This window comes from Cuculus canorus, chromosome 10 (assembly GCF_017976375.1).
Source record: "Cuculus canorus isolate bCucCan1 chromosome 10, bCucCan1.pri, whole genome shotgun sequence".
Lineage (NCBI taxonomy): Eukaryota > Metazoa > Chordata > Aves > Cuculiformes > Cuculidae > Cuculus > Cuculus canorus.
Window position 1 is genome coordinate 13,397,159 of NC_071410.1, and position 23,114 is coordinate 13,420,272.

The window sequence follows — 23,114 nt, forward strand, 5'->3', positions numbered from 1 at the left end:
CAGCAACTGTGGAATTCCACTGACTTCATATTAATCATTAACACAATGTTCTGGGGAGGCTCTGCCGAGCTTGCAATAAGGACTGTATTGAAATTATTTTTTTTACTGGGTAAATGTTATAGACCAAGATATGTTTACAGTATGAAATGTTGTTCACAGTCATAAAATGAAAATATATGTTCCTGTTTATTTTTTCTCTCTCTTCTAGTTTCAACAATAATATTGGAATAATAAATCTCCTATCATGTCGGATGGGAAAAGATGGTCTTTTAAATGAAACCCTCCTTAAAATTGATCTTATACCATACCTTCTTTTAGGCCTGTGCTGTAACCTCGCAGGCATGACAGATAGTTAAATTCAGTGTGCAAAAGCCTATGAGCCTGGAATCTGATCTCTATTACCTTCAAGGAGATTGCTTCTGATTTACATTAGTGTTATGTATCGGTCAGAATCTGGCCCTTTTCAAAAGATGTTTGAAGAAAAGACAGCCACTTCCCTTTTCAAAACCGTTGTCCAAAATTGTTTACAATAGCCTTAAACATTAACGGTAGTATGTATTCAGGGCTTTGAGCTTTGTCTCTAAAACTAGTGGCTTTACTTTTAAGTACCTGGCTCAACCAGAATTTTGCAGGAGGATGTCAAGATTCTGGGGCTGTATTGTGCGAGATGCAGGAATTCTTGTGGAATTTAGAAGTTGGGTTTTATGCATTACATATGAAAAAGAATAACGTAGTAAGAACAGGGGCCACCATGCCTCCTCTTCTCATGTGATATTGAGTGTATCTCATGTCTTCTCTACCCTCCCCATTTTCCGTCTGCAGTGTTGTACTGCAAATCCAAATGGTTTTTAATAGAAAATGCATAACTATGTCATACGAAATGTCATATCTAAAAGTCAGTGAAGAACACAGTTGAGGTCTATGGTGCATGTGGATTTCACATGTGGAGGGAGACTGGAATTTATGGGTAGACACGTTGGCTAGGTATTTTTTGCTAGTGCTCTCAGGTAATGAAATGCTAAACATTTTTTAACTGCCGTCATTAGGTTTCAGAGTTAGTCTGTTACCAACAAGGCAGTCATTTGTACTTCCCGGAGCAGTTGTTTTCAGACTCAGAAAGACAGAACTAATCATGGTGTCTTCAGCTCCTGATTTGAAGTTAGTGTTTGCCCACTTTGAGAAATATTTTATTTTGACAGAAATGACGCTGAAGAATAATTTACCCCTGATTCTTTCTTTCCACAGCTCTTTCGTTCTTTCAGAGCTTGGTGCTGGGCCAGTACCACAGGCATGAGCCGTGTTTGTTTCAGGTGAGGTCAGTGTACACGTTGCTGTGCCAGGTGCTGCTGTGAGCTGACCGCTGAGCCCGTGGCTGCCGCAGCTACTCAGGATTTTTCTTAGGTGTTTTCTGCAGAGAGCACTAGAAATAATTGGAAATTTTCTCTCAAGCAGTGTCTCATACACTGTCTGCGGTCAAGGAGGACCTTTCCCTCACTTCAAGGCGGAGGACTCCACTTGACTATGCAAAGACGCAGCTCTATCTGAATCTAATTGATTTCAAATTTTTTGAAGGCAGGTATCAACTGCTGTTGAGTAAATGGCTTAGTGAGACATTAGTCGCCTTTGTTGTCCCCCTAATTCTGTGTTCCTGGTGCTGCCTTGTCATGCTGATAATGTTTGAGGCAAAACATTAGATGCATCAGTGGAAGAGTCAGTAGAAACCAGATCGTGTGGCTGAGTTACTGCACCCAAATACCTGTCTTCCCTGGTCCTCTCCAACAGAGCTCTTCTGCATGCCAGACTTGGGATTTCTTGATGTGAAATTATGCAGGTCTACATCCAGAGCCTAATTTTGGGCATGTGCTAAGGTATCTCTGATACAGTTTACTTACATTTATTTTTTGCTGGTCTAAGTAAGATGAGAATCAGCGTGAAGGAGGCTGGTGTGGCTTGCTGAAAGGTTTTCAGAATACCCAAATCTTTACTGTAAGTCTGAGTGGAATTGCTTAGGGATTGCTTAAGGAAAGGAGCAAAACTTTGTTACTAGAGATTTTTATCTGTCACTTTAAAAGATAGTGAATTTCCAATATATGCTCTAGGGTGTTTCGCAATTGGCAGAGGTGTGATTTATTTCGGAGGCAAGAAACGCTGCAAGAATTTGAAAGCAACACACTTGAGGCCTCTGACTTTAAGTTACAGGGTACAGATGATGATTTCCTTGACACATTTTTCTCCCTTTTCACTTATAATATCTGGGTTTGAATATTGAGCACAGTGGTGCCCAGCCGCCAGCCACCTGACTGTGTGGTGCAATGTTGTTCCTCCTGCAGAAGGACGTGGAATACCCACAGCAGAAAGAGAGGATTGGTGGCTTTTTGGGGGGAGGGGTGGGCTTTATTGCAAATAGGACAAAACACAGGTTTTATCAAAGGAACAAGCATGAAGCATCTAACATCTACATTATGTAGGAATGGATTTTTCAACTGTCTTCGACTCCACTGAAAATCCAAGGATCAACAAAATGTTTTAGAACAAGATCTACTGCACACTGCTTTTAGGTCTAATCAGTTTTACACTTATGTACTCGTTCCTGCAAGCTGTAATCTCATGTGATCAGAATCGAACACATTGCTCCCGTCTACCATTATGATACTGCAGGAAAAGCAGGGAGGGATTTTTGTCTTTCATGATAAATAAATATCTCCCTTGTTCACGTGAACCTTCTGGGCAGACCCGATGGCTCTGTGTACAGGTAATTGCCACATTTCAGCACTTATAGTGAAATGTTTTTTCATAAATATTGAATTGACACTGATAACTTCAAGAAAATGTAATTTGATGCCAAATAGGTATGCATATCAAAGCTTCATGACTAGTCAAGATGAACATTCAAGATAACATCTGGGATATAGATATGCTTTAGCCATTTAACCATCCTAGTTGGAACTTTCAAGGCAGTGTCCATCTGGGCCTGAAAAAATTTTTCAGAGATTATTGAGTACAGCTTGAGGTCTACAGACCATCTTCTGAGATTAATGGATGTTTATAGCTTTTAAATTCCTGAAGAGGAATAAAAAATCAGAAACTTTCACAGACTTGGATATCACAGGAGACACCGATTGATTGTCAGGAGGATATTTTTAACTGGATACTATAGAAAGGTTTAAATTATGAATAACAGCAGTATGGTATATTCTCACAGGAGGTAGTCAAAAAAGTAGTAAAGTTATGCAAAGAGTTAAATAAGGCTTTCTCCAGGCTAATGAAGCAAGTGGCTTTGGAACCTATTAATTCTTTTCCCAGAGAATACTCCTGTGATATTAGGGCAAGGTTCCTAATGGGCTTTGGACTGGAACAAAAGGCATGTTTAGATGCTGATGCTGAAGGCTGCTCTAACTTATGCTTGGGGACTGTCTAGCAATTAGCTTGGGATCAGGGGATTTCGAAAGTCACCTTTGCACCTCCTGTTTTGATCAGCAGCGTGCATTTTTATCCTGTATCCCAGATCATACCAGAGCAGGTGTCTGGAGCAGTAATTTACTGTATTACTTTTCCCTACATACCAATAAATAGAAAACATTTTGTATCTTTTAGAGATTTATTCTTTTGAAATAACTCCAGAATTTAGGATTTGTACAATACTTGTCTTGGAGGAGAACACCTTTGCAAGCTTTTGCTGTTATATATGATTTTTTTAAAGATCCTTAATGGAACAAGATAATTCCACCTGTGTGTCATCACTCAGTGTAGAGGTAAAGCTGTCAACAGATTGTGCAAGGAGATGAGCACTCTGGCTCACTTCATATTAAAGTGAGATATGTGTGTTATTTCCCTACATGTCACCTGGAAGGTTTCCCCGGAGTATTGCCAAGTCATGCAATTAACACTGCTGAATTCCCCAAGAGAGTCTACACTTGATTTTCTACCCGTGCTAAGTCAGTGATTTCAACCCCAGACTTGCTTCAGTACTGAGTAACAGTCTAGTACGGGAGACTAGATAGCTTGTATATGTGTGTGTATTTACAGCAAAGGCTTTGCTGAAGCAAGAAGAAGCACCAGCTTAGAATAAAGAATGATATCTCTGTCCTCCCTTTATTTTTTCATTTTTTTAGGGGAGGGGGAACTGGAAAGAATTGTACGCTTAGGTCAAGGTTGAAGACTTTGTAATGCAGAACAACAAAGCTTGACTGTGATAATCTCCCGAGCGCCTGCCCTGAGGGTAAACAAACAGTTCACTTCTTGGTGCTTTCAAATATGGCATAAGCAAAATAGCATGAGCAAAAGATTCTTTTGAGCTTTATAGAAAAAGAGAAATGGAAACCTTGAGAATAAACAAAATGGTATTTTATATACTGTGATGGATTTTCCACGTGACAGAAGTTGCAGCATGCTAATCAAATTGATCAAAATCCACCATGGAGTTGGAGAACACCTTCTCATCTTGGATCCCAGTTTTTACTAGCTCACTCTCAAACTTAATTTTGTCTTCCATGCAATCCTAGGCTGCCCTGCACCTTGCTGATGGCAAAAGCACTTCATGCACACAGGCCTGCCTTCAGTCCCTGACAGCCTTTGTTTCACTTCATTGAAGATTCCAAATTCTAACCCATGAGTTAATTGTGTGCTGGTATTTGTGGTCAGGGTATACCTATTGTTGCTGAAAACTTGTTCTCTGATCCTTTGGGCAGTGCCAGCATGAACAAACTGTAATTTGGCCAATTGCTTTATTTTTTTCTGACTTGACTGAACAAGACTTGTGTTAAAACTCTGATTCTCTCAGATCTTGTTTTCCTTTAAGCAGGGTAATTTTTCTGAACAACATTGCTATTCTTTAACATCCTTTCCATATACACCAGAATTTCCCAGCACGTCCTGTTCTTCATAACCTGAATAATCACAATTTAACCTCTGCTCTTCTGTAGTCTTCTCGTAGCTATCGGAGTTTTCATAACTAACCCACCACATACCTATCACATGCTGGATGCTGATCATCCCACTGACATGCATGCAGGTTTTTCATCCCTCTTTTAGCTTTCAGTCTGTTGTTCAAATATGCTGTTGGTGAGACTCCAGGATTCTGGTGCGATCTCTGTTTTGTGCATGATATGCTCTTCAGCCTTTGCAAAAATGTTACTTGCAATAATCGTTCTAGGAAAATGTTTCCCTTTCAAGTCTGGGACTTTGGTCCTCTAGCAAAACATTGAGCCAATGGGCTTCTGATAACTTTCATTTTGCTTCAGATGATAACCTGATATGTTGAAATGAAAAAGAATGAGAGGAGGGAGCACATTGACACACTGAACAGAGGACCATTAGCCAAGAGCATGTGGTTAAGCATGGATAGTCTGCTATATATTGTTGAAACACAAGCAAAGTGAAAGGGAATACAAGCCTCAGAAGTTCATATCAGGCTAAACAGCAACTGAGTCCAACAAACAGGCAAACTTGCTGGTGTCCTGCGAGTTCCTACTAACTGCAGCCAGGCTCTATCTTGATCCCACTGGAAGTCTCTAACAAAACTCGTTTTTATTTCCTCTGCTTCATAAATTGACTCGTGATTGTTTCAAGATTTATTTGATAATGCTATGAACAATAGAAACACCTATATGCAAAGAAAATGTGTGTTTGATTCTTCTCTGGGTTCTATTTTCTCTAGAATCAAATCCCAGTTCCCACTTCATGATGAATCTAAGTCTTCAGTTCAGCTTCACTTCTGTTAGCACCACAGAGAAATCTCTGAAAAAACAGATGTCTGCAGCCACCAGAAGCCTTAAATTGAACACCTAAAAATAGAAAGCTGCAGAATTTATAAACATTTTTGCAATCAACCTTTTATAACTACCGTCCTTTTGTAGCAGTTATAGTTAGCATTGAAATCCAAGTATGTTTCAGTAAAAAGAAAGCTGACCAAGCAGCCCAAGAAATTCTGCAGAGTTCTGCAAACAGGAGGCCTAGGGAAGGAAATCACTGCCTGCCAAATTTTCTCACTCGTTTCTATTGTCTTTACTTGTTGTATGTAACACTAGGAATTCACTGTGGAGCATTGTATCTTCCCCACAATTCCTACCTAGCTAATAGCCTGATTATATTTTATGACTTGATATTCCCATTCAACATAATTTACTCTTCAGTTAAAAAATACGACTGTCCCCAGAGAAACATCTAGCCCTTTGTTCTCTTTGTTCACAAATTGGTTTGGTGAAGGATTGACCGGTAGTGTAGAAAGCCTGTATTAGATCTGCTAACATCTCTTCCTATTCAGATTAGCTTTCTGTTGCTGGAGGCTACTCTTGATATTTATTTGGAATGAAATATTGTACATCCCCTTAACAGAGATAGTTGGTTTCATTCAGTACTTCTATGAACCTCAGACACTGTTCATATAGCGTGTATTCAAAGCACACCCGCTGTTTCTCGCTATCATGTAGTTTCTCTGACCGTGGTTTGGGCTTCTGTTTTATCAGAGGGCTTCTGTTTACCTGGCATCTTTTTCTGTTCATTTACGTCTTTGTGCAATCTTTTCCTAAACTGCGTGAGTAAATATGATTATGAAGAGGAAGAACTGTGGAATTCCTTTGCAATAAGATCCTTCAGCTTTTCTTCCAAAGACTCGGTCGTCTCCCCTCTTTTCTCACACTTTGGGTTTGGATACTCCCATGTAACTCCCCACAAAACCCAGTGCTCCTTTCTCCATTTTCCTGATGCCAGCATGAGGATGTTGCTCTGGAACCCATGAGCAGATCACTGTGGATGATTTCCATTTATATCTGATGTCTCAGTATACCACCACCTCTGGACTTCTCTCGCGTGTCCCATAATGCACGTCTTTCTGGTTTCACATTGCTACTGGAGTGATCTGTGCCAGATAGGAACAAAGTTAAGGGACTCTTTATGCAAAAAGTTACTCACCCTCTAGTAATCTCTGCTTTCAGGAGAGGTCTTTGCTGTTGAATATGTCTGTTGAGGTTAGTCTGTACTACTATGACTTTACCAGGGAAGTCAAACCAATAAAAACTTCTTGAAGGAGCCAGTTTGTGTAGAAAAACTGCCTATATCGCTAACCAGACTTCTGTAATTATATAATCTGTTCTGCAAAATTTTTTTGCTGCAATGAATCGTGCCGGTTCAGGTGACTTCATTTCTAAGCTATTTTGGCAAAATGCTGTCTATGCAATGCGAGGTAGGCAAAACTGATCCCTTGTGGGGGATGTTTTTGAACCAGTTGAATTCTATTGGCCCACTGAGACTATCAATGGACACCTAACTTAGGTCATACCAAAGCTTTTGATTTAACCTGTCAGAGTGGGAAGATGAGAAGAGGAACGCAAAAGGCATCTCTACTGGATTTAAATCCTAGGCACTGCAGACAAAAAGCCCCAGAACACGTATGCTTCCTCTGCTGTGCTTTGAAGTCATCATGGGCAAGACGTAATAGGTATTTTTTTATGTTTATGGAGTCCTTTGAAAATGTAGGGACAGATGCACAGTTCCCATAGATTAGTGCCAACGCACCTATTTATACCAGCTAATAACCTAGTTCTCTAAGTGCTATTTATTATTTTATTTTGTTTAGTAGAGTGACACTAGAAATGACATTGATACACGGATCAATCCTATCCTGTTAACATAGCCTCAAGGGATTTTTTGTTTATTTTTTTATTTTTCCCTTTCCCAAGAGACTCTCCTTTACAGATTTATTATTTGTTAATGTTTATTTAATAAGATCGGCAATCTCATAAGCTTGTTATTTCATCTATCTTTCAATTACTTTAGTTTTATTAATCATCATGGTACTTGAAGTTGCTAGCACGAAAAATGCGCTGCAAGAATAAATAATCATCTTTATCGAAGTACTATCATAAAAATTATCTGTAGAATTAAATCCTTATTAGAGCAGCATTACTGTTGTCATTATTATTATTACATATTAATTAGTAGTACCAAGTTAGTGTAGCTTTCAGAATTATCTTTCGTAAAGTCAGGTAAATATGAAGATTTCACATTTCAATAGAGTTAGAGGTTTAGGACATGGTAGTGGAATTACACTATAATTAACATTTATTCAGTTCAGTACTTGCAAAGAACTGATTGCGTGTCCAGTGCTGTACGCAGCAGAACTTGCTCCCTGAAACACATACTTTAAGAAAGGGAAGGGAAATAGTTGCATTAGAATAGATCTTTTTTTCTTAATTCTGGAATCCAGGAATTCTGTATTGTTTATGGCTCTGTCGCTTCCTGTGTCTGCTAAATTTTATGCTTTGTTACTTATTTAATCTCTCTGCCTCAATGCACTGATGTGCACGAAGCACGTTGCATTAGTTAATCTGTGTAAAGCATTTTGAATTATAGGTACCATATAAGGATGGGGCAGTTTTTACCATACCTGAGAAGAAGCTCTTGTTTACGTGGATTGCTATATGATATGACTGTGTATTTTTCATAGCTGTGTTGCCTGTTTGGTTAATATAACAGTAAGGTGACATGATGGGCAGATTGTGTACAGCATACTTCTCTCTTTTTCTTTTATCTGAAATGATACTATAACTCCTTCCCTTTGATGCAGTAACCTAGTCAAGCTTCAAGAGACATAGGATGAGAACAGACTGACAAATAAAATATTGTTATGGCAGGTGTCATGAGATGGTGATGTTACATAAATTCTTCCAAGTTCTTTTTTTGCCTACCTTATTATGTGAGGAAACGTTCAGTCTTGGGAAGACACCCTGTGTTTGTAAATTTTCTTTTACAAGGTCCTGGATAGAGAAAGCCAAAGAGAGAATTTGTTTTGTTACTTCAGCCTCTGGATGGAGTTGTTCTGGAGACAGTCACTCCCCAACAGACAGACATTAATACTTGGCTAAAATTCCTGAACAGTCATTGCCCTGCTGTTGCCATCTCTTTTCCAGGTCTAATTTTGTTTATTGCCTTCCCTCTTTATGTCATGTCTCAAATTTAGCATCCCAGGCTTTTAAGAGCAAGGATTGCATTAGATACAGAAATCCAGCTTAGGTACAGACTCTGCGTGCAGGCAGGAGGCAAGCTGGGTGCTAAAAAATGACAGCCCCAGGAGCCAGTGTACTGAGGGGGACTTAGTGAGTCAGGAGGAGATGCCCTGGGGAAGGACAGCCTCTCAGTCTGGTCTCGGATTGCATAGGTGTCACATGGGATTCTGAAGTTTCTCTTGAAGGTAGGTCTCAAAAGAAATTGACTCTACCCTAACAAAACAGAGTGAGGAAGAGACCATTTCTTTTTCCTTCTGTCAGCTGAAGATCTGCTAGGAAATGGGAAGCTAAATGTCCTTTTGCCAAATCTGGCACATGGAATTAGATGTCGGCCTCCCATATCTCAGGAAGGGTTCTGCCCACCAGGCTTTCTGAGTGATGAATATGGGCTCTTTCAGTCTCTTCTAGTGATGCTGGTCCAATTTGTGTATCTAGTGAAATATCAGTGGTTAAAAGAATTACTTGAGGAGATCTCCCAACTTTGTAATCTGCCACATGAGGGATGTAACCATTGATTTGCAGGATCTTCCTCTCGTAACCCTTCTGGCTTGAGAAGAGCCTTGACATTCTTGAGAGATGGAAGAGATCCAGGCTAAGGTCCCCATCCAAGTACGGCACAGCAGGGTTTAAAACTGCAGATCACTCAGATCACAGGCAAATACTCTGACTTCTAGAACATGGGTTTTAGTACGTGTTTTAAAGGCATCTACTCAACTGATCCCCGTTGGTTAGTAAACAGGAGAGCTAAGGTCTGCTGTGCTGAGTAACCTGGTCTAGATTCTTGTCATTAGTGTGCCGTGGGGAGCTTAATGTATTACAGACATAATGGTTCTTCCTTTAAAAGCACCAAACTTCTCCTGCATTCAGTGGTATTTTGGGGTATGCAAGGAATGCACGAGCAGGCTGCTGAGAACGGCAGCTAGTCATTTGAGCAGTCTGAACTTTTTGCTTGGCTGCCCTATTTAAAATGGGTACCAGTGGAGCAGTAGATTGGCATCTGATGTTAGTTAGAAAAAAAACCTCCACACTTAAGTGATACAGTAGCAAAGTGATTCTTGTAAATCTCTGGAATTAATAACTACAGCTATTTGAGAAGAGAAACAGTATGATTCATACTGAAAAATATTCTCTTCCCTCCCACAGGGGAAGCCTGTGTAGGTGTGGAGCTGTAGTCTGGGAAATTAAAAAATGCAAATTAAAAAATGCAAATGTAAAAGAGAGGCATTGCTCACTGCGGTGCTCTAAGGGTTTTCTTGAATAGCAGCAAATTAAAGAAATGCTATGTAATCAAAGTTTATATCAAGCCTATGAAAGAAAAGCACTATTATCTCTAAATATAGTGATAGTACTCTCTGCTCCTGATCTTTTACATTGTGTGCATATTACCAGTAAATTACAAAGATACTGTATTATAGTTTTCAACAAGTCCTTGAAGAAAATGCACATTACCTTTTTGTATGCCAGTTTATTCTGTTGTATTAAAACACTATGATTAGGAAGGAAAGGGTAGTTGGGCTATTTTTTTTTTCAACCCAGTTCATTCAAGTTTCTTCACTCCATTTCCCTTTGCTGCTCAGTACCAATGAGGGCTTCCTAACTGCCGCTGATCACCGCTGACGTTCATATGGTTCAATCACATGAGCTGCATTGATTGCATATAAGTTTAGGTAGTAGATATTTTCTGTCTTTCACATCCTCTCTGAATTTATCCGTACATAAATGCCTGCTTTTTCCTCAGTTCACATCAACTTCATTTGTGGTCCGTTTGCAACATTTCCCACAAAGTGCCAACACAGGCCGTCTAGGGAAAATAAATATATATACACGTACTAAGTGTTCAGCATTTCAAGACAAGCAGAATACATGATGAGAAGGATGTTTGTGAGATAGATAGTATGGTGCTACGGTATCTTTGCCCATAGTAAATGAACGTCTATCAGAATAATACATTAAAAATCTCTTCCCAATTCCATATTGATAATTTGAAACAGAGATTGACCTCCACTCCTCTCTGTTTCCCACTGCCTTAAACCGATTTTCCAGATGGCTACTTAAGGGCAGCATAAGGGTGTCCTGGGCAAGGTCCAAAGGGTTTAACAGCACGGAAATGGGCAAGGTGGCTGAGAAAAAGGAGAGCATCAGGCAAATGGTGCATCCTAGCAACATCCAGGTAACCTGTTGGTCTCCAAGACAATATGTAACTGTTTTGAGAGTGATGAGTTCATTGCTGATGAAAATGGAAAATAAGATATGATGGAAACTCATGGTTTTTGACTGGTAATTACAAGAAGCTTCACTTCCTCCAGCAGAACCCAGGATATGTTGGGCACAGCTGAGAGCAGAGGGACAGCCATAAGCCATGTAGCTGGGAATTTCACCAAAGGTAAGTTAATGCTTTTTAAGTCTTGAGTCCCCTCTTAGAAAGAACTTATATTGCTTTATACTTTGATGGTTTCACAAGTTGGACTATTTTTTTTTTTTTGTGGTTCTTGGTCATTTCTCCTTGACAGAAAATTCAGTGGGGCCAGACATGTACATTAGTATCTCAGAGATTAGGCAGTAAGTAAAATAGAAATGGAAGTGTTATGGAGCCTTCTGGCCTCAAATGTTGCAGAGGGAGTTTGCAACCACAGCGAGCTGCAGAACCTGGAAATTGTGGAAAGTAGAGCAGAGGTAGAAAAGCAGATTTGTATAAAAGCAATACAGGCTTTACCCAAATACTTGTGGCCAGTGAATACAGATTCTTTTGGTTGAAAATGTGCCTGCAGCCTGAGCTGGACACAGAGTGCAGATCTGTGGATTGCAGATTGAGCAAATGAAGACTTCAGCTGAATCTCTAGGTACATGAAGAAATTAGGCCAAGCATGCCCAGGTAGATAGCCACTGAATAAAATATTTTTTCTAGACCCTGATTTTAATTAAAATAAAGCATAACTACCCCATTGTGACACCACTGCAGTTTACAATTCTTTCTTCGTTTATTTAATCAGTCAAAGCAGACAAATCAGCAAACAGCAGTTGCAAAATCTCCTAGGTTAAGAGATGAAACTCTGATAACCTTTCACCAAATATGTTAATAAAACCAGAATTAGCTAAATTCCCCAAATACCTCTATGGATGAAAAATACTAAAGGGATCTGAAAACAGCTCTTAACAATAGTTGTAAATAGCATGTATGTTTAATTTAATACTGTAATATAGGATATGCTGCTTACTAATCTTACTCATTAGACAGTAGATATTTGAATAAAATTCAGGCCTGGATTGAGAGATCCTGCAGTGGAAAACAGGTGGCATTTTCAGCAGCTGTTACCACCATGGTGTGGTGAGGTGAGCAAAATTCCTCCAGGGCATAGTCTTGAGCTTTGTCTTATATTTCAATGTCTCTCCCTTTCTCTTGGCCTATCTGTTAGGGAAGAAAAAGAACTGCATTTGGGGTGCAAAACACTGTTAGGACTATGAAAGTCACTTATGACGCGAGTTTTACTACCTCTGAGTGATGGGAACGTGAACTACTCCAATCCCAAATCAAGTACTTCAAAGGAGAGTTTTCATAACTGTTTCTTTACTCACGTTCTGTATCATTATGCACTTCTGTAACGAGTCTAGCTCTGCCTCCAGAATTGCAGGTTATCAGAAAAGAACTCGAGTGTTTCCATGATAGTTATTCCAAGTACTTCAAGGTACAACACAGGAAATGCAGCTGTACCTCTTGCTTTGACATTTCAATGCTAAATTGAGATGACCACTCAGATATTGCAATCATCAGTGTCTCTCTGCAGTGTACATTTAGCAGCCCTGAAACTCTTCCAAATTGTCTGGCTTTAGTTGCTTAGAAGATCCCATTACTCTCAAATTCAAATACCATCGTAAAAGCTGCTATAACACCAGAGGTCCTCAAAAGGTCTTTGTCCAATTCACCTAACATTATCAAAGTGCTTGTAACTGGACATTTATGTTATAGTCCTAACTTTAGTCTTTTTTTAATGCAACAGGCATTGGGAAAAGACGGTGCATTGCTCAAGGTCTTAAAAGAATCCAATATATCTTTTCTATTAGGTCTTCAGTTCTTTTCACATTGTCTCTTGCTCTTGACAGCTAGAGTCAAGTTCTGCCACCAGTAGTTACTGGTTTTATGGCCGTCAATAATAGCTATTCTGAAGCCTTTAAAACTACTAAAGAAGTTACTGAAGTAGTTATCATTTCTATTGAGCAACACAGACAAAACAAGTTGAGGTGTCAGGCTCACCATTTTCAAACCAGCTAAATCATACCTTCCTGCCCTGACATCATTGGAATTACCCATGTTTCCTGTATTTTAGTGTTTTAGTGTATTTTAGCCTTGCCTGTGTTTCTTACTAATAGTGATGTGCTGAAGCACATCAGCTGGCATTGAAGCAAGCTTGCAGCACCTATTTGGTGAAAGGATTGAAGGATTTTTGCCTCTAAAGCTATTAATCTTGCAACTTCCAAGCACAGAAATCAATAACATTTTGGAAAGTCAAATTGTTTTTAAAGGAACTGTGAGTGGTGTCGGTGCAGAAAAATACTTATTTACTGGAAAACAGAGAACTGTATTTGTTTTGTTTTGGTTTTTTTTATGTTGGGTGTCTTGTATCAGAAATGTAACGAGTATCTCTAGTAAGAAACAATCAAGACAATTTTTCTAAAAGCCTGTTTGGCCCAAGGAACAAGGAAAACTGATCTAAACCCAGAAGAAGCAGAGCTATAAGAAATAATAAAATAATCAAATGCAAATAGGAACTAGAGCTGGGCTACAGTGCATAACCTTTTCCTTCAAATGTGGATTGAAATCATTCCAAATATCAATTAATCCCTAATCTACCATGCATTTCCTAGTTGCTTCCTGTGCATTATTAATGGACTGGTCACCCTGAGATGAAGGTAGGAAGTAAAAGCAATTAAATTCCTCTCCCACCCCTGCAGATACAATTGACCTAGAGGATTCAGCTACAAGTAAAAATGAAAAAGCTCCAAAAAAGAATAAACATGCCCTTCTTGCCTGAGCCTGACTGTGTAGTTTGAAAAGTAGCACGCAAGAGGAATGGCGAGCTCCCTTTATATAAGACGTCAAATTCTAAGATCCAGGGCTGATCAAGGAAAAGAGCAGGTGCCCACACTCTGCTGATTTTTTCCTGGTGTTGTTCTGTAGCTGAATGAATACTGTGAGCCAGAACTCCAGACACTGATTCTTTTTTCAGCATAGAAAAGAAAACCCCATCTGTCTCCTGAGAGGTATTGATCCCATTTGAATTCGAAGAAACAATTTTAACTTCATGTTGTTGTGCAGGGTGATGGCCACAGAATTCAGAAGGGCTTGTGACTGTATAATATGGTTAACTCTGGCCTGAGAGGAATACAGTCATCCTAGCCTGCAATTATCATACAGATCAGTCAGCAAGGATAACAAGGAGAGCTCTGTGGCTGCTGTTTGCACTCTAACATTAAGGATTCGTGTTTGTTTCCACAGTGTTGTAGTGCCAAGGTGAAAGTCGATTCCTTTTGCCCTGTTCAGCATTATTGGAGATAACATATTAAGTGAAAATAGGTATCGTTCCAAATCATCCCTATTATCCTTCTGTTTAGGAAAAGTCTCCTAGCTTAATGGAGATTGTTACCAAACTCAGGGTGTGTGGAGTATGAACTGGTAAGGGAAGAAGGAGGAAAACACTGGCAGTGCCTACATAGCACAGGGAAGAAAGGAGGAGTATCATGTAGTTTTACTAATGCAGAGGGTCAGTTCTGAATGTCTGTGAATGAAGAGATCCTTGGTTATCCCCATCCTGTATATGACTGGAAGTATTCTTTTTGCTGTTTGTTCTATCACTATTTCTTTCCTGGTCCTCTATGACCATAAAGGCTTTGGGAGCACACTAGGTCAGTTGAGTGGCAGGGAGAAGAGAGGGAAGGCAGAAGAAATTACAAACAATATGGGCTAGACTTCCTTTTGAGCTTGAGATCTAGTGAGCCATTTGGGCTGTCGTGAGCCATTTGGGCTTTCTCACAATGTGGCAACAGGAATACAAACAGTTAGAAACAGAACCAGTGGCACCGTGGAGAACCAGATCATAGATTTTCTTGAATCATTATTTTGCTGCTGCTGATAAAGGTTTTGACATCGGTACGTGATTCTCTGAATCTGTGCTGGTCTCAGGTGGGTCTGTCACATGCCGACGTTTCTCTGTTTTGGTTTAGAAATGAGCACCCAGTGGTTTTGCACAGGAGCCTGAGGTCTGGATGAAGAATGATTCAAATATGACCGTTGTGGCAGGGTTAAATCTAGAAACTGAAAGGTGAGGAAAAGCAAGGGTTTAGGGTGGTCGTGGTACTCTGATATAGAAATTGTCACATGAAATAGGAGGAGACTGAAGTCAAAAGCAAAACCACAGAGGAGAAGAGCTGGGGGGGAGGGGTAAAGTAAAGGAATAAAGTTCCTGGAAAGCAGCCATCCTAGGGCTTTGAGTTAGTGATTTTTCCACATTTTCATATTTATTTATTTTGTAACAGTTTATACCTATTGAAAAAGACATTTTGAGTAACAAACTTTGGCATATCTTTTCCATTTTCTACTCATATCTGTTTTTTCAGAATGATTTATGATACAAAGGGCAAGATTTTTATGAACATATTAGTTTCTGCACAAGGACATCAACTGGTTGGCCTTGTTTCATGGGTCTTCATTAGCTCTTTGGGGTATCCAGTAGACATTGTCATTAAGTATACAGCGAGTGAAGCAAATGTGTCTCTCCTTGACATGAAATCCTGATGCTGTCCCCTACATGAAGGGGAATGAGAGCTGACTCACGCTAAAAGAGTGAGTAGAGCTCACGGTGGGGTACATTTTAGTATGACGGGAATGGGGAAAAGGAGGTGTTTGCTTTGCATTTGCATTTAAAAATGGCACTGGAAACAAGGAGTGCAGAAAGATGGGCTAATAGCTAAGACTGAAGTGACCGTAAAACCACAGGCAGGGTGCAAATCGGTGTTGTCATAAAATAATCAAATAAAATTATATCAAGTACTAAAAACTATGCTCACATGGCAGCAAGACTAAAATAAGAACAGAGAAAATCCACAGAATGGGCTTTGGTGGATTCTGTGCCTTTTAATAAGACCATTGCACTGTTCTTCATAACAACATAAATTAAGAAGACACTGTCAATTTTAATTTTGAATTTCCAAGTGTTTGTCAAAGTGAGTTCCTAAAGTGATTTTTCTGTTCTTTTTCTCTTAAAAGGACAAAAAAAGATGGCAATTGTATTATAATTACTTGCCAAAATTCCTTTTTTAAATCAAAGGTGTTTAATATTCAAGAATCTTTTTAGGCATATAAAGTACCATGTTTTACTATTCTATGATTTAAAACTTGTTTTATTAATATAAGCAAAAACGTCCTCACAGACAGACTGAACTCTTGTGCTGTAACTCAAATCCCAGCTAATTATGGCTCAGCTGTAATGTTATAAACCCTTGAAAAACAAGGTTTATAAGAGAAGTATTGACAGGGTCTTAACTATAGCCGTGTGAATGGAGCCACTGTAATATTGTTTGGAAATAGTGTTCTAAAAGGGATTCCTTTATGAAAAGAGATGCCAGCTGTTCACTTTGGAAACATTTATTTCATTGGCTCATGATAAAATTGGCTGTGGAAGATATTATTCCGAAACACAGCGACTTCTTGATTTCATTGCAACCTGAAGTCACTGAGAATGACATGATGCCTCGGAGCTGTGAAAAAGGATTGTCACTGTGTATTTTGCTTATATAGCTTTCCAAAAAATATACATATTTTCTTATAGTAATTCAGGCTGGACAGGTCCTCAGAAGGTCACTGAGTACCTCCTGCTCAAAGCAGGAGAAAATACATGATAGATCATTTTAATTTTGGTTTTGGAGCAAAGACTTTACTTTTATTTTTCTTTTAAAAGGAGGCTTAAGAAAGCTTGCTTTTAAAATACATTTTTTTGCTTTTGGTAATAGTTTGCTAGAAAAGAGACGCCAGCTTTCATTTGATTTGATCACAAGAACCCAAAATCTGAAAAGATAAGTAAGAATAACATGAGGGTAAGAGAGGAGTGTGTCCTGTTGACTGGCTAATGAGGATCTGCCATGTGGAGTCTTGCTTCTGAGTCAAAAAGGGTTGCTGGGTCTGGGAATGCGATCCAGAATTTGAGTGCTGGCATAGGAGTGATATTTTTCTAAGAGAACCTAACAGGAAATAGCTGTCCATCCTCAATAATAAAATCTGGCATGAGTCTTTCATACATCAAATGGAACTTGTTCATCTCACAGCATCCTCATGTCCCAAGATTACAGGAGAGGTCTGGAGTGGTATAATTCTATTTGTGCCCAGGTACACCTGGGTGTGACATCCTGAAACTGTCCTATATTATATTCTATATATCTTATATCCTGTTTCAGATCATATTTTAATGGCGCAATGCTCACGGAGATGCAGGGAGGGAGAAAGAGCTTCGGTTCACCTGAGTTATTTCACTTTCTCTGCACTAAGACACATTGGTGTATGTTCGTTCCTTATTGCTACATCTTCTTGTCCTTGAACAGTGCTGATGAACTTCTTGTACTGGCTGGTGTCTGCTGCTGTTATTGACTACAGTCTCTATCCTCTGCCATGTCATTGAACTTCCATCACCATCGGCTTCATTAGCAATTATTGTTTTGGTGGAAAAAAAAATCCTATACCACGTATTATGAGATGACCTGAGGCCATTATGGAACTGAACATTCCCATAAGGATAATCCATCCACAATATATCAAAGTGCTGAGAAAATATCCTTTGTCTCAGGTCATGTAACCAATGTGGCTGTTAAATGTTTTAAAAGCAGTTATATAACTGGCATTTAAAATGTTTTATTGAAAACCCTTAATGCTACTGTAACTAAAATGACCTTTAGCGGAGTAAAACACATCACATCTTAAAATGGGATTTGATTAAAAATATCAAATGTTATAATGTGCTCATGGAAGTACATGCACCATCTTGTCATGTCAACCATAGCAGCAGATGCACTAGTTTTGGAATGCTATTTTCAGCTTAAACTTATAACCTGGTTACTTTACAAGGAACTATTGTAATGAACTTTTAAATATTCCTTGGAATATTTGACAAATGAGCACTTTATTATCAGTATTGTTTTATGAACAGGTGGTATCTTTTAAGGCAGATGTTCCCAAAGAGAGTGTTTTATCTAGGGAGAGTTGGCTGATCAGAGAACTCGCACTGGCATCTCTTCTCTTCCCATGCTATCATTAGATCTTTCCAAGAAACAAAAAATACATCCATTAATCTGTACTGTCATAGGAGAAACCACAGATTTGCAAGAAAATAGAGAGGTGGTTCTATGTGCTAATGCAAAGCAAGAAGCCATGAACGATTTCTTCTCTTAAGAAGCTGCTCTTACTAGAAGCAATTTTAAAAGTGCCACAGAGCGAACTTATATGTAAAAATATATTAAATTTCATCTTACAAATATATACTGCTGATGTCTGGAGTTCTGAAACACAAAAGCACCTGAGCAGTGAGAGTGGAAATGTTTTTTAACTCAGAATAACAAAGCTAGAAGTAAAAGTAGAACAGATACACAAGTGAAAACGAACAAACAAACAAAGATGACGATTCTCTGAATGGTAATTGAAATGAGAGATATTTTTTAAGAAAAGGAGAAATGTTTCCTCTGAAACTCACTGGCCCACTGAGAAACATAATCCTTGTCTCATTTCAAGTACTCTGAAAAGGGGTAGGGTGGGGCAAAAAGCTATTCCAACCTATGAAAGCAAAACTCTTTTTATCTTTCTACTTACTTACCTGTCTATAGTTCTTTCCTGACAACTCCATAAGGGCTGGTCATTGCAAGTGGATTATTACCCTTGTTATTTTACATCTAGGAAGTTGAGTCATATAGGAATAAATAAGGTGTCCGAGATCAGCAAGAAAGCCTGTGACAGACAGTGTCAGGATCTGAACGCAGTCCTTTGGCCAAGCTTTCATCACATAAACATTCTCCACATTCCCCACACCAATTTCCGCTCTTGGTGCCTGTGCAAATATCTGACCCATATTGATACGTTCCGGATAGGCAAGACTTTGGTTAGATAGCAGACTGTCTGGAGCAGGATTCAGGATTGCAGAAGATGAATTTGTTACCAAGGATGTTAATTTGCTGATCGAGTGAATGTGTTCATAAGGGAACTGAAGAGTTACATGGTCAAAGCAGACATATACCTTTGAAAAATTTATACAGGAATACTGGAAAAAAGTTTATCGAGGTATCAAGGAAACAATGGACAGCTAACAGTTTTATGTTAAAAAAAATGGACTATGTAACTTCATCACCTCTGTTCATGCTTTCAGAAAGTCACCTCTACCCCCACCAGTTTACGGGATACAGCCACAAGCTTTTATTTACCTTCATGCAGTTCTACTAACTGAAGATTTGAGGTGTTAATTGTGCAATAACTGTGGTAAATTAGGGAGGGTCCTGCAAGGAGGCAAAGCTTTTGAGGCCCACTGCTTGGGAAAGAGGCTACAGGTGTCTTCAATGGTGAGAGAAAGGCTGAATAAGAGGGGGGAAATCCAGAGCACCAGAAGAGCCTGGAACCACAAAGAGGAAAAGTAGAGAGTGCGAGGTGAGTAAGAAACCCTAACAACAAGTATTGTACTGAAAGTTGTTTGAGAAGGGAAATGATGCTTCAGGTATCGCATTGTTTCTCTGTGGGCTGGTGTTTGAATGTGAATACCATGGAGGCTGGCTGGATGAGACAGAGTTGGTGCTGTTACTACCAGAGCTCCTATCCTAGAAGGCTGTTTATCTTTGGAGCCACTAGGGTGCTGCAGGAAAATGTTTTCAAGCTGCACGAAGTTGAGTCCTATAAAACATGTTTAAACAAAAACATAGAGAACAGTCTAATGTTGGGTGGCAATTGCACAAAAACTCTGGAATTCAAACCCAAGTGCTAGAAAGAGGAAAGTTTGGGAGAGATCGAAAATAACTCCAATTGTGAGGATCATACTGAACAGTCAGATCAGCATTTGTGCTCAGTCAGACCAGGACTTGTCTGCCAGAGTTTGGTTTTGCAAAGTGACAACAAAGGAGTCACGCATGCAAAAAATTATTCTTTGTGGAGGGGAATGTTGTAGTCTCTTGCCCAAAAGGAAAAAGTGGATGGAGGGAGCATGGACAAAATAGATGCTTAAAATTGATACATATGTGCAAGAAAAAATAGGAAGAAATGGAACAAGCAGAAATAATAATATCCTTGAATAAACAGCTCCAAAGTCATTGGGTAAAATAGCAGGCGTACTGCTGGTGGCTTCTAAAAGCTGCTGAAGTGCCGGGCCATGATGGAGATATCGGTTAGCTTGTAGTACATTACTCATTTTGGTGCTTTTGCAATCATAAATGAGTGGTAACAACAAAACAGGAACAAAATACATCTAAGAAATGTCACTATGGAGCTGGGGAACTCGTAGGTTTCCCTTCTGAAAAGAAAAGGTGAAATAACACAGAGAACAGTAAATCCTACTAAATGTTTACACACTAAACTTCACTCTCTGATGTTCAAACCCCTTCCAGCACGGGGCCCTAGGGTAGAGCTGGCAATTAATCTACAATTGCTTGGGAGGGAGCAGTTCACAGCTGAAGAGGCTCTGTGGATTATAAATTTAGCAAACAAAATGGGAAGTCAGAGCACTGGTAATATAGGAAGTGCCAATAGTTAAAGCTATAATCATCAGAACTCTAGGGCAGATAATCAACACCTATATGGCAATTTTCAATTCAATAAATAAAGCTAACTGAGTTGCCTAACAATGCCATTGAGCTGCGATTGCAACTGGCAGCATTATGTAGCTGTGACAACCAGACAAAGCGGAGGGGGGGGGGGTTAAAGAGAGAAAAAGAAATGCATATATATTTCTAGTCTTAGTTACCGAAGGAGCCTAGGGCACGGAGTCCTGTTTTTTTAAAGCTGCAAAGAGAGCACGCTACAATTCATTTTGGATACTCCTCGTCAACACCCCAGGGATCTGCATGCACACACACATGCACACACAAAAAGAAGATTAGACAAAGGCACTGCATTTTTCATTTTACGTACTGTGAAAATGGCACCAGACCATATTCTTTCCATTCTTTAAATAATGCAGTCCAAGTACACTTCAAGAACCTGGAGGCATGGCCAGCCTCAGCTCTAGCCACCAGTGTGGAATTTTGCACTGCAATGTTCACATGCTGAAATTTACCATAGCAACCTCCACATCACATTTAATACACAGAGACATCCCTCCTCTTGCCTGTTTAAAGAGCCCTTGTTAAGTGGTTTTGCTGTATTTTAGATGCCAAGATGTCGGTAAGATTGATGGAAGGGTGCACAATCAAACTTGCAAGGAGAGCCTAGCATCTAGCTCATTATGTAAGAGAATTAGCAAGGCAGTTCTTTTGACATGACAGTCCATTATGGCGGCTGTCAATCATACCTTAACATATGCTTTTTTGGTCCTCTTCAGTGATTTTTTTTTTTTTTTAAAAAAAAAAAAAAAGGTTGTTCCGTTCCTGTTCATCAATAAGGCAGAGTGTAAATGCTTTGTGTGCATGCACGGTAGCTGTTACAGATCTGGATGGGTAGTGCTTTCTCCACAGTAATCACTGGGTGAATATATTATTATGCATGCATGTGTAATCTTTACTCGTCTGGCTCTTTGTCCCAATTATATGTGCACAGAGGCTTGAATCTACCATTGCTTCTCATCTGTCTTAATAGTTTTGGTCCTTTCATATGAGATAGCGGTGCTTGGACATTTTGGTGTCGAAAGTCTAGGTTTACTGCCTGAGGAAAATCCCTCCAGAAGGGCAGTTGTACTTATTCATTTCTTCTTCAGGAGAGAAAAGAAAACTTGCACTTACCGCTGTCTTTAAATAACAGTGATATCAGAATAATATCTGTACCTATAGCACCTTTCATAAAAATACATCTATATAAAGAACTGAGCCTAATGAACTAAGCCTGTAGGATGGTTCAGTGTTTTATTAGTTGAGAAGTGGGGAAACAGAGGCACAGGGAATCTCACATTTCTGGCTCTCGTTCGGTATCTTTCCTGAAGTCATCTACAACTGAGCTATCTCCCGTTAGAAAGGAGCTAAGATGGAAGGGAAACAACTTCTGAGAAAGGCTCTTTTCATTTCCGAAAGAGCATCTGAGAAGGGGGAGGGGGAACTAGAAGGACAGATTGCCTCTGAAAAATAAAGAAGTTCATCTGTAAAGCCACATCGTGACTGCTGTGCTCATTTGAGAGAGATGATAACTGGCAGTAATGCATACTAGGGAGCTGGGGAAGTTATCATGTATCAAACAATAGTGCATTTGCAAACATAGATTATGTATTGTGGTAGAATTATCTTTTTGTGTTTATTGTTAAAAAGAAAAATCCTCTGCTCTTATAAATTGTAGCTGTAACTGATTTCACTAATGTACACCAAGCAGTACAGTTGAGACTAAATGTAGACTTCACTAGATGTGATTTTGGTTTATTTATGGTAACACAGAGATAAATTGGAAAAAGAAGCATTGTTGCACAACCATCCTTCTGCTACTGCTTTCTTTATATCTATCTCTTCTGCCCATGTAGAGTCTTCTTCTGGGGCAATATGAAAAATAACCACTAAGGCAAAGCTTCACCAATGGGAAAGAGATAACGTACATATCCTAGTAAAGATGAACTTCATAAGGAGATTAGTTCGCTGGGACAAACAAGGTTGAGTGCTGTAAAATGCTGTATCCTGGTTATCACTTTTATTAGGGTGAGTAAGAAAGTGGGATTGCACTTTAAGAGCACAATGAGAAAGTAAATGTTTGGGAAGGTTCCTTCCAAAAGTAAATGTTTTCAAGAAAGTCATTTCAAATATTCCAGTTCCTCTTAGTTTATTTGGAAAGGAGTCATGTGTGGCTATTTAAATAATTTGCTTATTAGCCTTGAGGTAATTTGTATGTATTGCTTGTTTTTATGCTGTTACTTATAATCCTAGGTAGGACTGGGGCACCCTTGAATATGCACACCACACAAATACAGATAA

The 23,114-nt window shown here is 39.2% G+C and overlaps 1 protein-coding gene and 1 long non-coding RNA gene across 2 annotated transcripts in view; one reads left to right on the forward strand and one right to left on the reverse strand.

Annotated features, from left to right (window-relative positions):
• Positions 1-3,745: 3,745 nt before the first annotated feature.
• LOC128853174 (uncharacterized) lies at positions 3,746-21,257 on the reverse strand. Its single transcript, XR_008451501.1, has 3 exons — positions 21,142-21,257; positions 8,685-8,753; positions 3,746-6,856 (listed from the first exon to the last, which is right to left on the reverse strand). It is a non-coding gene; the product is annotated as an uncharacterized LOC128853174 (long non-coding RNA).
• The window catches only part of MAMLD1 (mastermind like domain containing 1), a 130,334-nt gene continuing 118,586 nt past the window's right edge, over positions 11,367-23,114 (forward strand). Inside the window, exon 1 of the mRNA XM_054075748.1 lies at positions 11,367-11,385. The gene's annotated coding sequence lies outside the window, so the exon portion shown is untranslated. The remainder of the gene's footprint in view (positions 11,386-23,114) is intronic.